This window comes from Pelobates fuscus, chromosome 2 (assembly GCF_036172605.1).
Source record: "Pelobates fuscus isolate aPelFus1 chromosome 2, aPelFus1.pri, whole genome shotgun sequence".
Classification (NCBI taxonomy): Eukaryota; Metazoa; Chordata; class Amphibia; order Anura; family Pelobatidae; genus Pelobates; species Pelobates fuscus.
Window position 1 is genome coordinate 392089027 of NC_086318.1, and position 16075 is coordinate 392105101.

A 16075-nucleotide genomic window follows, 5' to 3' on the forward strand; every position below is an offset into this window, starting at 1 on the left:
CTTGCAGTTTACTTTGGAGTATTCCGTGCTCTTCTTGTCTTCTATGGCAATTAAGAACACAGATGCTAATCTGTGGAAGATATTTCTCCAACAGCCGTGGCATCTGGCTTCCTGGCAGATTCTTCAAGCAGCTGTATTGGCTGCCTTAGAGTTGCCTGTGGGTCTTGTGGGGTAATGATGCTGATGGACTGTCGTCTCTGTCTTCTAACTAAAATGTGATGTAGTTTTGGATTCCCATTTGATGCTAAGTAATTTGTGCACTTTTGTCAGATTATGCATAGGATGTCATGTTGATTTTTTTTGCTGCCTGCATATGTTGGTAAAATGCTATATTTCATTATGTTACAGTGAGAAGTTCCCTTCTCAGCTTGGGAATGCAGTTTAAGTCACTGGTATAAAGCTATCACATTGTATAGCGAGAAAAAGAAAATTGTGCCAAAGTTCTATAAGATTGATATATACATTTGTTTGTGCACTTCAAGAGAAGGAGTACTGAGTGGAAGTTATATTTAATAAGAAAATGTTTGTAATGTAAATTTACTGTTAATATGTTAATATATATTGTAGAATGATTCTTGCTTTCTTTCTTTTTCATCTTTCCTAAGTCAATCCTTCCCTTTAAGTTTATGAATGACTGACATAAGTCCTTCGTAGCACTGTTGAAATGTTAACATATTTTGAGCATTCATAGCAATTGTATGAGATAGAATGAGTCGGGAAAGTCTTCTCTGACCTCTCAAATTGGCAAAGCTACACTTTATTTATTCGTTAAACCATTTACTGTAAATTGGATAGATTGGAGATTCAAGAGATTGCTTTTTCTGAAATGCTCGAACCACCATGCCCAATGCCAGCAATTCACCAGCAAGTGATTGTTTGGTCAAACAGCTACTTAACATCTTAATCGTGTCCTCATTTTGAGTCATAACTACATAACTTCGTGTTTAGAAACTGCTGTACATAGCAAAGTGTCACTGAGAGTAGATAATAGATTTGTGCATTACTTTTTAGCCAAATTGCAATTTGTCCAAATTATTGGTGATCAGCAGGTCGTCTGAATTTTGAATAGACGTCTGAATAGCTATATGACCGAATCATGAACCAGACAATGGATGAGTGTGTTATGTAGTTTCTGATTTAGTGTCCCGCTCATGGCACCACAAAAAAAGAAAAAAAACCATGATTGATGGTTAGAGGGCTGCCACAAAATCAAATATATAAATAAATAAAAATAAATAATTAGACTTTGGGATTTGTTTTGTTACAAACTTCAGTTTGTCTGAATTTGGACTGATTGGGCGATTGCCCGATTCCCAAATTATCCATATAATCTAGGTAATCTAGGTATTTATTAATCTAGGTAATTCTCTAGGTATTTATTGTTTTTTCCATATATATATAGTTCAGATACGTCTCAGACTTGGACAATATCAGATTGCATTAAGAGTCTGAGCACTGAGAGTTAGTGATGTACCGAACTGTCCGCCGGCGAACAGTTCCTAGCGAAATTAGCGTGTTCGCGTTCGCCGCGGCGGGCGGACACATGCTCAGTTCGATCCGCCCCCTATTCGTCATCATTGGGCAAACTTTGACCCTGTGCCTCTCGGTCAGCAGACACATTACAGCCAATCAGCAGCACTCCCTCCCTTCCACACCCTCCAACCTCCCTCCCAGCATCCATTTTCGATTCATTCGGAAGATGCATGCTTAGTGAGAGGAGGGAAAGTTTAGCTGCTGCTGATTAGATAGGGAAATTGATAGCTAGGCTAGGGTATTCAGTGTCCACTACAATCCTGAAGGACTCATCTGATCTCTGCTGTAAGGACAGCACCCCAAAAAGCCCTTTTTAGGGCTATAACATCAGGCTGCTTTTTATTTATTTTTTCCTGTGTAATGTAATTGCAGGTGCCTGCCTGCCAGCTTCTGTGTGAGGTTCACATTGGATACTGTGCCTATTTGCCCAGTGCCACCACTCATATCTGTTTTAACAATAGGTTAAGCTTTACATTTAAAATAAATATTTTTTTTTCACTGTAATAGAAGAGCAGTTGCCTGCCTGCCAGCTTCTGTGTGAGGTTCACATTGGATACTGTGCCTATTTGCCCAGTGCCACCACTCATATCTGTTTTAACAATAGGTTAAGCTTTACATTTAAAATAAATATTTTTTTTTCACTGTAATAGAAGAGCAGTTGCCTGCCTGCCAGCTTCTGTGTGAGGTTCACATTGGATACTGTGCCTATTTGCCCAGTGCCACCACTCATATCTGTTTTAACAATAGGTTAAGCTTTACATTTAAAATAAATATATATTTTTCACTGTAATAGAAGAGCAGTTAGTTGTCTGCAAGCGTCTGTGTTTCAGGCCTACTTCAGCGTGTGCTCTGCAGACCTGTGCCAGCGTGCTTTGACAGTTGCCAATCATATCTGGTGTCTCTATAGCGTGCTTTTACAACCAACATTTTGTTTCCACTGTAATAGAAGAGCAGTTGCCTGCCTGCCAGCTTCTGTGTGAGGTTCACATTGGATACTGTGCCTATTTGCCCAGTGCCACCACTCATATCTGTTTTAACAATTGGTTAAGCTTTCGATTTAAAATAAATAATTTTTTTTCACTGTAATAGAAGAACAGTTAGTTGTCTGCAAGCGTCTGTGTTTCAGGCCTACTTCAGCGTGTGCTCTGCAGACCTGTGCCAGCGTGCTTTGACAGTTGCCAATCATATCTGGTGTCTCTTTAGCGTGCTTTTACAACCAACCTTTTGTTTCCACTGTAATAGAAGAGCAGTTGCCTGCCTGCCAGCTTCTGTGTGAGGTTCACATTGGATACTGTGCCTATTTGCCCAGTGCCACCACTCATATCTGTTTTAACAATAGGTTAAGCTTTACATTTAAAATAAATATTTTTTTTTCACTGTAATAGAAGAGCAGTTGCCTGCCTGCCAGCTTCTGTGTGAGGTTCACATTAATTACTGTGCCTATTTGCCCAGTGCCACCACTCATATCTGTTTTAACAATTGGTTAAGCTTTCGATTTAAAATAAATATTTTTTTTTCACTGTAATAGAAGAGCAGTTAGTTGTCTGCAAGCGTCTGTGTTTCAGGCCTACTTCAGCGTGTGCTCTGCAGACCTGTGCCAGCGTGCTTTGACAGTTGCCAATCATATCTGGTGTCTCTTTAGCGTGCTTTTACAACCAAAATTTGGTTTCCACTGTAATAGAAGAGCAGTTGCCTGCCTGCCAGCTTCTGTGTGAGGTTCACATTGGATACTGTGCCTATTTGCCCAGTGCCACCACTCATATCTGTTTTAACAATTGGTTAAGCTTTAGATTTAAAAGAAATATTTTTTTTTCACTGTAATAGAAGAGCAGTTAGTTGTCTGCAAGCGTCTGTGTTTCAGGCCTACTTCAGCGTGTGCTCTGCAGACCTGTGCCCGCGTGCTTTGACAGTTGCCAATCATATCTGGTGTCTCTTTAGCGTGCTTTTACAACCAAAATTGTGTTTCCACTGTAATAGAAGAGCAGTTGCCTGCCTGCCAGCTTCTGTGTGAGGTTCACATTGGATACTGTGCCTATTTGCCCAGTGCCACCACTCATATCTGTTTTAACAATTGGTTAAGCTTTAGATTTAAAAGAAATAATTTTTTTTCACTGTAATAGAAGAGCAGTTAGTTGTCTGCAAGCGTCTGTGTTTCAGGCCTACTTCAGCGTGTGCTCTGCAGACCTGTGCCAGCGTGCTTTGACAGTTGCCAATCATATCTGGTGTCTCTTTAGCGTGCTTTTACAACCCAAATTTTGTTTCCACTGTAATAGAAGAGCAGTTGCCTGCCTGCCAGCTTCTGTGTGAGGTTCACATTGGATACTGTGCCTATTTGCCCAGTGCCACCACTCATATCTGTTTTAACAATTGGTTAAGCTTTCGATTTAAAATAAATATTTTTTTTCACTGTAATAGAAGAGCAGTTAGTTGTGTAAAAGCGTCTGTGTTTCAGGCCTACTTCAGCGTGTGCTCTTCAGACCTGTGCCAGCGTGCTTTGACAGTTGCCAATCATATCTGGTGTCTCTTTAGCGTGCTTTTACAACCAAAATTTTGTTTCCACTGTAATAGAAGAGCAGTTGCCTGCCTGCCAGTTTCTGTGTGAGGTTCACATTGGATACTGTGCCTATTTGCCCAGTACCACCACTCATATCTGTTTTAACAATTGGTTACGCTTTAGATTTAAAAGAAATATTTTTTTTTCACTGTAATAGAAGAGCAGTTAGTTGTCTGCAAGCGTCTGTGTTTCAGGCCTACTTCAGCGTGTGCTCTGCAGACCTGTGCTAGCGTGCTTTGACAGTTGCCACTCATATCTTGTGTCTCTATAGCGTGCTTTTACAACCAAAATTTGTTTTTCACTGTAATAGAAGAGCAGTTGCCTGCCTGCCAGCTTCTGTGTGAGGTTCACATTGGATACTGTGCCTATTTGCCCAGTGCCACCACTCATATCTGTTTTAACAATTGGTTAAGCTTTCGATTTAAAATAAATAATTTTTTTTCACTGTAATAGAAGAACAGTTACATGTCTTCAAGCGGCTCTGTCAGTCCTTCCTTCAGCGTGTGCTCTGCAGAACTGTTCCAGTGCACATTGCCAATCATATCTGGTCTCACAGTAGCTTGCACGCATAGTACCACTAATCCCCCAAAAAATGACAAGCAGAGGCAGGCCACCCCGCAGGGGCCGTCGTGGTCGTGGTGCTGTGATTCCCTTTTGCCCTAGAATAATGCCCAGTTTTCAGAAGCCACGTACCCTGAACTTGAAAAGTTCTGAGGACTTAGTTGACTGGCTAACACAGGACACCCAATCTTGTACAGCCTCCGCTCGGAACCTTGACGCACCATCCTCCTCCAGCTTAGCTTCAGGCACCTCTCAAGATAGCACTCACCCGCCTGCCGCCACCACCAAAACTAGCACCACAGCCGCTTTACTTGGTATGTCAGAGGAGTTATTCACACACCCGTTTGAAGAAATGAGTGATGCGCAACCATTATTGCTAGAGGATGTAGATAACAGGGATATGTCTCAGGCAGGTAGCATTAAACACATGGAGGTACGGTGTGATGATGATGATGTTGTACCCGCTGCTGCTTCCTTTTCTGAGTTGTCAGATACAAGCGAAGCGGTTGATGATGACGATGCGTCCATGGATGTCACGTGGGTGCCCGCTAGAAGAGAAGAAGAACAGGGCGAAAGTTCAGAGAGGAGGAGGAGGAGACCAGTTGGAAGCAGGGGGGGGTCGTCGCAAGGAGCTAGTGGCACAGTCAGACAGCATGCATCGGCACCCGGGGTCAGCCCGACAGCACGCCAATCAACGCATGCTGTGTCCACCACCAGAATGCCGTCATTGCAGAGCTCAGCAGTGTGGCATTTTTTTTGTGTGTCTGCCTCTGACAACAGCGATGCCATTTGCAACCTGTAAGGAAACTGAGTCGTGGGAGGTCCAACACCCACCTAGGTACAACTGCTTTGCGTAGGCACATGATCTCACATCACAAACGCCTATGGGATCAACACATGAGTACAAGCAGCACGCCTACTCTAAGCCGCCATCCTCCTCCTGGTCCAGCATCTTCAGCCACGTCAACCACTGCTGTCCTTCTTGCCCCCTCTCAACCATCCGCCACTCCGTCTCCCGCCTTGAGCATTTCCCGCTCATCTGCCCACAGTCATGTGTTTCTGTCAAGGACATGTTTGAGCGTAAGAAGCCAATGTCACCAAGTCACCCCCTTGCCCAGCGTCTGACAGCTGGCTTGTCCGAACTATTAGCCCGCCAGCTAACACCATACAATCTGGTTGAGTCTGAGGCGTTCAAAAAATTTGTAGCTATTGGGACACCGCAGTGGAAGTGTCAGGGTACCTGAGGTCTCTACCTCTAAGGGAGGTAGAGACTTGGTGGTTTATCCATCCAGGCGAGCTGTTTCCTCCGTTCCTCGCGGTTCATCCAGCCACTTAAACACCGGCCGCGAGGAATCCACATCCTTTTCTAGCAGGACGCTCAATACGTGACGTCATGACGCTATCACGAGCGATCTGTCACTCAAGTGTCCGATATCCAATCGGCACTTGTCAGAGGCGTGCTTACCATCCGGAGCCAGGGTATTTAAGCTTGCTTCTCTCTTCAGCTCATTGCCCTGTCGTGGTTCTAGCTTGTCTAGTCACTCAGTGCTCTGGTATTCTAGTTTGCTCTATTTGGTTTTGACTCGGCTTGTTTTACTACCCTGTTTCTCTCTTATCCCTTGACCCGGCTTGTCTCTCGCTTATCTGTCTTCTCGTTCCCTCGACCTCGGCTTGTCTCTGACTATTCTCTATCACTCTCGGTACGTTAGTCCGGCCATTCTAAGGCCCGGTATACGTACCTTTCCACTCTTTGTACCCTGCGTGTTGGATCCCTGTCCCGATCCTGACATTACGACAGGGCCAATGGATCCTGCAGGTACAAACAGTCAGCTTGGTTCTTCTGATCCCAGGTTTGACGCCATGGAGCATAGGATGGATCAGATGGCCCTAGCACTACAGGCACTTTTGTCTCGTGCTAGTAACCCACCTGAGGAGACACGTACTCCTTCTATTTCTCCTGCAGTCTCAGGTCTAGAGGTAGCCACTGCAGGTGCTTCTTCCCGTATTACCCCACCAGTACGTTATGGCGGGTCACCGGAGAAGTGCCGTGGTTTTCTGAACCAGATTAGCATCCATTTCGAATTACAACCCCGCTCTTATCCTACAGATAGAGCGAAGATTGGATTTGTTATTACTTTACTCATTGAGAAAGCTCTGAGATGGGCCAATCCTTTATGGGAGAATGATAATCCACTAGTCTATAATTATAATGCCTTTGTAGCTGCGTTTAGAAGAACTTTTGACCCTCCTGGTAGAAAGGTCAATGCAGCTAGATTACTGTTGCGCCTTAGACAGGACAATCGAACACTTGTGGACTATGCACTAGAGTTCAGGTCCTTGGCGGCAGAAATTAAGTGGAACGAACAGGCTTATATAGATGTGTTTCTGAATGGGTTATCAGATGTAATTCTTGACGAAGTCGCTACTAGAGAACTCCCTGAGAATTTGGAGGATTTAATTTCTTTTATATCTCGTATTGATGAACGCCTAAGAGAGAGGCAGAACACTCGAGATAGGACCCGTAGACCCTCCTTTAAACTAGCGCCTACCTTTCAAAATTCTGAGTTCGAGGACTTACGTATTTCTGAACCTATGCAGATAGGCAGTACTCATCTCACAGAGAGAGAGAGACAGTACAGAAGAAGGGAGGGTTTATGTATGTATTGTGGAGTCAGAGGACATTTACGCCTAAATTGTCCTAATCGTTCGGGAAACGCTCGCACCTAAGTTTCTCTAGAGGACAGGCCTTGGGTGTTTCTACTTTGTCCTCCATTCACAATTACAAAGAGTTCAGGCTTCTGTTACCCGTTTCTTTGAGGTGGGAGAAGGGAGTAGTAAAGACTATGGCACTAATCGATTCTGGAGCTGCTGAGAGCTTTATAGATCAGGGTTTTGTTGCCAAGCATGCTATCCCATCCCAGTTAAAAGAGACACCACTGGCTGTCGAGGCCATCGATGGTAGACCGTTACTTGAGCCTGTTATTTTCCATGAGACCATACCGATTAACTTAACTGTTGGCATCCTGCATAAAGAGGATATATCCTTAATGCTCATTTCTTCTCCGTCTATTCCCATAGTCCTGGGGTACTCCTGGTTGAGGAGACACAACCCTATTATTAATTGGGAGTCAGGGGAGATAGTTTCGTGGGGAGAGAATTGTCAAGAAAAATGCTTGCGGAAGGTCTTACCTCTCGGATTAACTAATACATCGAATACCTCTGACAATCCTACAGAGACACAAATTCCGCCTCAGTATCTAGATTTAAAGGCAGTATTTGACAAAAAGAAAGCCGATACCTTACCCCCACACAGGTCCTTTGATTGCAAAATTAACCTACTCCCTGGTACCATGCCTCCCAGAGGTCATGTATACCCATTATCTATAAAAGAGAACTCAGTTCTAGAGGAGTATATTCACGAGAATTTAGACAAGGGATTCATCAGGAGGTCCTCCTCCCCTGCCGGGGCTGGATTTTTTTTTGTTAAAAAGAAAGATGGTTCTTTGAGACCTTGTATTGATTATCGAGGCTTGAATAAGATAACCATTAAAAATGCCTACCCGATTCCCTTGATCACCGAACTCTTCGATCGTTTGAAGGGCTCTACAATTTTCACCAAGTTAGACCTCAGAGGGGCATATAACTTGGTGAGAATCCAGCAGGGACATGAGTGGATGACGGCATTCAATACTCGATATGGTCACTATGAATATACTGTTATGCCTTTTGGGTTATGCAATGCACCAGCTGTATTCCAGGATCTGATAAATGAGGTTCTTAGGGAATTTCAGCAAGATTGCGTCATTGTATACCTAGATGATATACTCATTCATTCTAGTGAGATTGAGACTCATCACAAGCAAGTCAGGAGGGTTTTGCACAAGCTTCTCCAGCATGGCTTGTACTGCAAGTTGGAGAAATGTAGCTTTGATCAAACCCAGGTAACCTTTCTCGGCTATGTGATCTCTGGGGAGGGATTTAAGATGGATCCGGATAAGCTCCAATCCATTCTAGAGTGGCCTTTACCCACAGGTCTTAAAGCCATACAGAGATTTATTGGTTTTTCTAATTATTACAGGCGCTTTATTAAGGGCTATTCTTCCATTATCGCACCTATCACTAATATGACCAAACAGGGGGCTGATACTAAGAATTGGACTACTGAAGCTCTCCTTGCGTTCAAAACTCTCAAGGAGCTTTTCGCTTCCGCTCCAATTTTAGTTCACCCCGACACTTCTCTGCCTTTTCTACTTGAGGTAGACGCATCAGAGACTGGTTTAGGTGCTGTCCTATCTCAAAGGTTGGGGGTTGATAAACCATTACATCCATGTGGATTTTTCTCTAAAAAATTGACCGGTACTGAAAGCAGATATGACATTGGTGACAGAGAATTACTAGCGGTTATCAAGGCTTTGAAAGAGTGGAGACATTTATTGGAAGGTACATTACATCCTGTTACCATTCTAACTGACCACAAAAATTTGTCTTATATCGGAGAGGCTAAGCGGTTGTCCTCCAGGCAGGCTCGTTGGTCGTTGTTTCTTACCCATTTCAATTACGTTCTGACTTACAGACCTGGGTCAAAGAATTCTAAAGCCGATGCGCTATCTCGCCAATATGAGCCCTCTGCTTCAGTTGAACCACTTATGTCCTCCATTGTACCCAAATGCAATATTATTGCTAATACCAGTCTCAAAATTCATTCTCCGCTACTTGACCAGATCTTGAAGTCACAACATCTAGCTCCCGGAAACACTCCTGAGGGAAGAAACTTTGTTCCTCCTGAACTTCAACTGGAGCTCTTACAATGTTTTCACGAAAGTAAAGTAGCTGGTCATCCTGGTATTCGCAAGACATACTCTTTGATATCCAAGGATTTCTGGTGGCCTTCACTTCGAAAAGATATTGAGGAGTTCGTCGCAGCTTGTGAAACTTGTGCCAAAACTAAACTACCTCATGCATCTCCATGTGGCCTGTTACACCCCTTGGACATTCCTGAGAAACCTTGGTCCTGTTTATCCATAGACTTTATCGTTGATTTGCCTGCTTCCAAGAGACAGACTGTTATTCTCACGGTGGTGGATAGATTTACTAAGATGGCCCATTTCGTGCCATTACCTAAACTTCCGACTTCTCCTGAATTGGCGGAGATTTTTGCAAAAGAGGTTTTTCGCCTACATGGGATTCCTTCAGAGATTGTTTCTGATAGAGGCTCTCAATTTGTCTCACGTTTCTGGAGATCCTTTTGTTCTCAAATGGGCATCAAATTGAACTTCTCCTCGGCCTATCACCCTCAGTCTAACGGAGCTGCTGAACGTACCAATCAAAAAATCGAACAGTATCTGCGTTGCTTTGTTTCCGAACACCAGGACGATTGGGTCGGTCTGATTCCTTGGGCGGAGTTCGCACACAATAACCTTGTTTGCGATTCAACTCGCTCTAGCCCTTTCTTCATGAACTATGGCTTTCATCCTTCGATTTTTCCTTCGGTTTCCTCTTCTCAGGGGATACCGTCGGTTGATGATCATGTCGCCAACCTGAAGAAATTATGGGATCAGACTCGGCAAATTCTGTTACATAGTTCCTCGTTGTTCAAGAAACACGCTGACAAGCATAGAAGAGCTGCTCCTGTTTTTGTTCCTGGGGATAGGGTATGGTTAAGTACTAAGAATATTCGACTAAAAGTTCCATCTATGAAATTTGCTCCTCGCTACATAGGCCCTTACAGGGTTCTCACTCGTATCAATCCGGTTGCGTATCGCCTTGCTCTGCCACCTGCCTTACGCATTCCTAACTCTTTTCATGTCTCCTTGTTAAAACCCCTTATTTGCAACAAATTCTCCTCTAAGGTCTCCTCGCCTCGTCCTGTTCAGGTGGAGGGTCGGGAGGAGTACGAGGTAAGCTCCATCGTTGATTCCAGAATTTCAAGGGGAAAATTGCAATATCTGGTCAACTGGAGGGGATATGGTCCTGAGGAGAGGAGTTGGGTACCTCAGGAGGACGTTCATGCTTCTCGCCTTCGCAGAGCATTTCACCTCCGCTTCCCATCTCGCCCCGGTTCCTTCCGCCCGGTGGGCGTATCTGAGAGGGGGGGTACTGTCAGGGTACCTGAGGTCTCTACCTCTAAGGGAGGTAGAGACTTGGTGGTTTATCCATCCAGGCGAGCTGTTTCCTCCGTTCCTCGCGGTTCATCCAGCCACTTAAACACCGGCCGCGAGGAATCCACATCCTTTTCTAGCAGGACGCTCAATACGTGACGTCATGACGCTATCACGAGCGATCTGTCACTCAAGTGTCCGATATCCAATCGGCACTTGTCAGAGGCGTGCTTACCATCCGGAGCCAGGGTATTTAAGCTTGCTTCTCTCTTCAGCTCATTGCCCTGTCGTGGTTCTAGCTTGTCTAGTCACTCAGTGCTCTGGTATTCTAGTTTGCTCTATTTGGTTTTGACTCGGCTTGTTTTACTACCCTGTTTCTCTCTTATCCCTTGACCCGGCTTGTCTCTCGCTTATCTGTCTTCTCGTTCCCTCGACCTCGGCTTGTCTCTGACTATTCTCTATCACTCTCGGTACGTTAGTCCGGCCATTCTAAGGCCCGGTATACGTACCTTTCCACTCTTTGTACCCTGCGTGTTGGATCCCTGTCCCGATCCTGACAGGAAGGTACCCGGCCGGAATTTCTTTTCACAAAAGGCAATCCCCAACTTGTACTCGATTGTGCAAAAGGAAGTCATGGCATGTCTGGCACACAGTGTTGGGTCAAGGGTCCATCTGACCACTGATACCTGGTCTGCAAAGCATGGTCAGGGCAGGTATATCACCTACACTGCGCATTGGGTAAACCTGCTGACGGCTGACAAGCAAGGAATGCGTGGCATTGCAGAGGAGTTGGTGACACCGCCACGAATTGCAGGCAGTCCTGCTGCCACCTCCTCTACTCCTCCTACTCCATCCTCTTCCATAACCTCCTTGGCTGAGTCCTCTTGTGCCGCTGCTTCTTGCTCCACATCAACGGCACCCCCCCAGCTCCCCAGGTACTATTCCACAACCCGGATACGGCAGTGTCACGCTGTCTTGGGTTTGACTTGCTTGAAAGCAGAGAGTCACACCGGACAAGCACTCCTGTCTGCCCTGAACGCACAGGTGGAAAAGTGGCTGACTCCGCAGCAACTGGATATCGGCAAAGTGGTGTGTGACAACGGAAAAATTTGATAGCGGCATTGAAGTTGGGCAAGTTGACACATGTGCCGTGCATGGCACATGTGTGTAATCTGTTCATACAACGCTTTGTGCATAAGTACACAGGCTTACAGGACGTCCTGAAGCAGGCCAGGAAGGTGTGTGGCCATTTCAGGCGTTCCTACACGGCCATGGCTCACTTTGCCGATATCCAGTGGCGAAACAACATGCCAGTGAGGCGCTTGATTTGCGACAGCCCTACACGTTGGAATTCAACACTCCTAATGTTCGACCGCCTGCTCCAACAAGAAAAAGCTGTTAATGATAATGAATATTTGTATGACCGGGGTGCTAGGACAGCCTCTGGGGAGCTGGGAATTTTTTTGCCACGTTACTGGACGCTCATGCGCAATGCCTGTAGCCTCATGCGTCCTTTTGAGGAGGTGACAAACCTAGTTAGTCGCAGTTGTGTGTGTGCGTGTGTATGGCTGTCTGCCTGTGTGTGTGTGTGTGACAGGGTGAAGATTTCTTGCACATGGGTGTGACAGGGTGAAGATTTCTTGCACAGGGCACCCAAAGGCCTAAGGCTGGCCCTGCGCATGGGTCAGTGGCTCTGCACCAGACTTCCCTCCAATTGATCAAAGTTAAAGGATTTCAAGTGGACTGATTACAATTACAGGGCCTCTAAAGAGTCCTGTATTGTTATTTGTCATCACTACCTTCCCGCGTCGGGAAGATTTCTTGCACAGGGCGCCCAAAGGCCTAAGGCTGGCCCTGCGCATGGGTCAGTGGCTCTGCACCAGACTTCCCTCCAATTGATCAAAGTTAAAGGATTTCAAGTGGACTGATTACAATTACAGGGCCTCTAAAGAGTCCTGTATTGTTATTTGTCGTCACTACCTTCCCGCGTCGGGAGTGGGTCATTTGCGCCCCTGCTGCCTTCCTTGCATGTGGTAGCTGTTTGTCAGGGATTTGTCAATCCATATCTGCCAAGTGACCCTATGACAGGGTGAAGATTTCTTGCACATGGGTGTGACAGGGTGAAGATTTCTTGCACAGGGCGCCCAAAGGCCTAAGGCTGGCCCTGCGCATGGGTCAGTGGCTCTGCACCAGACTTCCCTCCAATTGATCAAAGTTAAAGGATTTCAAGTGGACTGATTACAATTACAGGGCCTCTAAAGAGTCCTGTATTGTTATTTGTCGTCACTACCTTCCCGCGTCGGGAGTGGTTCATTTGCGCCCCTGCTGCCTTCCTTGCATGTGGTAGCTGTTTGTCAGGGATTTGTCAATCCATATCTGCCAAGTGACCCTATGTAGGGGGAACAGTCTCTATTCTGCTCTGTGTCAGTGTGTATCAGGGATCATTAGGATAGGTGTCAATCCATATCTGCCAAGTGACCCTATGTAGGAGGAACAGTCTCTATTCTGCTCTGTGTCACTGTGTATCAGGGATCATTAGGATAGGTGTCAATCCATATCTGCCAAGTGACCCTATGTAGGGGGAACAGTCCCTATTCTGCTCTGTGTCAGTGTGTATCAGGGGTTTTGAGGACAGGTGTCAATCCATATCTGCCAAGTGACCCTATGCAGGGGGAACAGTCTCTATTCTGCTCTGTGTCAGTGTGTATCAGGGATCATTAGGATAGGTGTCAATCCATATCTGCCAAGTGACCCTATGTAGGGGGAACAGTCTCTATTCTGCTCTGTGTCAGTGTGTATCAGGGATCATTAGGATAGGTGTCAATCCATATCTGCCAAGTGACCCTATGTAGGAGGAACAGTCCCTATTCTGCTCTGTGTCACTGTGTATCAGTAATCATTAGGATAGGTGTCAATCCATATCTGCCAAGTGACCCTATGTAGGGGGAACAGTCCCTATTCTGCTCTGTGTCAGTGTGTATCAGGGGTTTTGAGGACAGGTGTCAATCCATATCTGCCAAGTGACCCTATGTGGGGGGAACAGTCTCTATTCTGCTCTGTGTCAGTGTGTATCAGGGATCATTAGGATAGGTGTCAATCCATATCTGCCAAGTGACCCTATGTAGGGGGAACAGTCTCTATTCTGCTCTGTGTCAGTGTGTATCAGGGATCATTAGGATAGGTGTCAATCCATATCTGCCAAGTGACCCTATGTAGGAGGAACAGTCCCTATTCTGCTCTGTGTCACTGTGTATCAGGGATCATTAGGATAGGTGTCAATCCATATCTGCCAAGTGACCCTATGTAGGAGGAACAGTCCCTATTCTGCTCTGTGTCACTGTGTATCAGGGATCATTAGGATAGGTGTCAATCCATATCTGCCAAGTGACCCTATGTAGGGGGAACAGTCTATATTCTGCTCTGTCACTGTGTATCAGGGATCATTAGGATAGGTGTCAATCCATATCTGCCAAGTGACCCTATGTAGGAGGAACAGTCCCTATTCTGTTCTGTGTCACTGTGTATCAGGGATCATTAGGATAGGTGTCAATCCATATCTGCCAAGTGACCCTATGTAGGAGGAACAGTTCCTATTCTGCTCTGTGTCACTGTGTATCAGGGATCATTAGGATAGGTGTCAATCCATATCTGCCAAGTGACCCTATGTAGGGGGAACAGTCCCTATTCTGCTCTGTGTATGTGTGTATCAGGGGTTTTGAGGACAGGTGTCAATCCATATCTGCCAAGTGACCCTATGCAGGGGGAACAGTCTCTATTCTGCTCTGTGTCAGTGTGTATCAGGGATCATTAGGATAGGTGTCAATCCATATCTGCCAAGTGACCCTATGTAGGGGGAACAGTCTCTATTCTGCTCTGTGTCAGTGTGTATCAGGGATCATTAGGATAGGTGTCAATCCATATCTGCCAAGTGACCCTATGTAGGAGGAACAGTCCCTATTCTGCTCTGTGTCACTGTGTATCAGGGATCTTTAGGATAGGTGTCAATCCATATCTGCCAAGTGACCCTATGTAGGGGGAACAGTCTCTATTCTGCTCTGTGTCAGTGTGTATCAGGGGTTTTGAGGACAGGTGTCAATCCATATCTGCCAAGTGACCCTATGTAGGGGGAACAGTCTCTATTCTGCTCTGTGTCAGTGTGTATCAGGGGTTTTGGGGACAGGTGTCAATCCATATCTGCCAAGTGACCCTATGTAGGGGGAACAGTCTCTATTCTGCTCTGTGTCAGTGTGTATCAGGGCTGGGCTTTGAGGACAGGTGTCAATGTTAGGTGATTTCTGCCCTTTATGGATTAAATGCAGACTCTGCATCAACTGTGCAATTTTCCATGGGAGTTTTGCCATGGATCCCCCTCTGGCATGCCACAGTCCAGGTGTTAGTCCCCTTGAAACAACTTTTCCATCACTATTGTGGCCAGAAAGAGTCCCTGTTGTTTTTAAAATTCGCCTGCCCATTGAAGTCAATGGCGGTTCGCGCTGTTCGCCGGTTCGCGAACATTTGCGGAAGTTCGCGTTCGCCGTTCGCGAACCGAAAATTCCGGGTTCGCGACAACACTACTGAGAGTCTGAGCACAGTAGATGTACCACGTGAGACCCCAGGACAGGAGGTTAGCCACTTGGCTTGATCTATTTTCTATCCATTTATGACCATTTACTCTGGGACTTATTTTACCTATACTGCTTCATTTACTCATCATTTATTATTTCTTATGTCACTATTTTTCCAGCTGATACTCTTGTATCTGGATCTCCTATCCAGTAGTTTGAGGATCTTTTTGTAAATATAAAGAATAATCTAGGCACTCCAGCATATTCCAAAATGTAGGAAATCTTTATTGGAACAAGGAACCAAAAGGCAACGTTTCGACCCCTTAGGTTGCCTTTTGGTTCCTTGTTCCAATAAAGATTGCCTACATTTTGGAATATGCTGGAGTGTCTGGATTATTCTTTACAAAATATTCCCCAGTGATGTACTATACCTGTCATTTGTCTAATTAAGTGGACAATAAAATAAAACCAAGCTAAAAAGAGGGAAGGAAAATAATTTAGTAAAATGAGAGCAAATGCAAGGTAAATTGAATTTCATTTAATGCCATTCAATAATTAAACTGATAAACTTTATAAACTTTATATTTTGTTCCTCAATTCATTATTTCCTCTTTAATTTAATCTATGCTAGACTGTTTTCATGATCCACCCAGTTACAAATATGCAGCAGATGCCAAAAAATGTAGGAAAAAAATTACGTTCATTGCGAAAGCTGGCGAGACACTCGCTCAAATGAATTTCATTCACCCTTTGACAGAAACACT

At 45.1% G+C, this 16075-nt stretch overlaps 1 protein-coding gene across 1 annotated transcript in view; it reads left to right on the forward strand.

Annotated features, from left to right (window-relative positions):
- Positions 1 to 16075, forward strand: part of USH2A (usherin) — an 800771-nt gene that overhangs the window by 244414 nt on the left and 540282 nt on the right. The gene's annotated exons all lie outside the window — the stretch shown is intronic.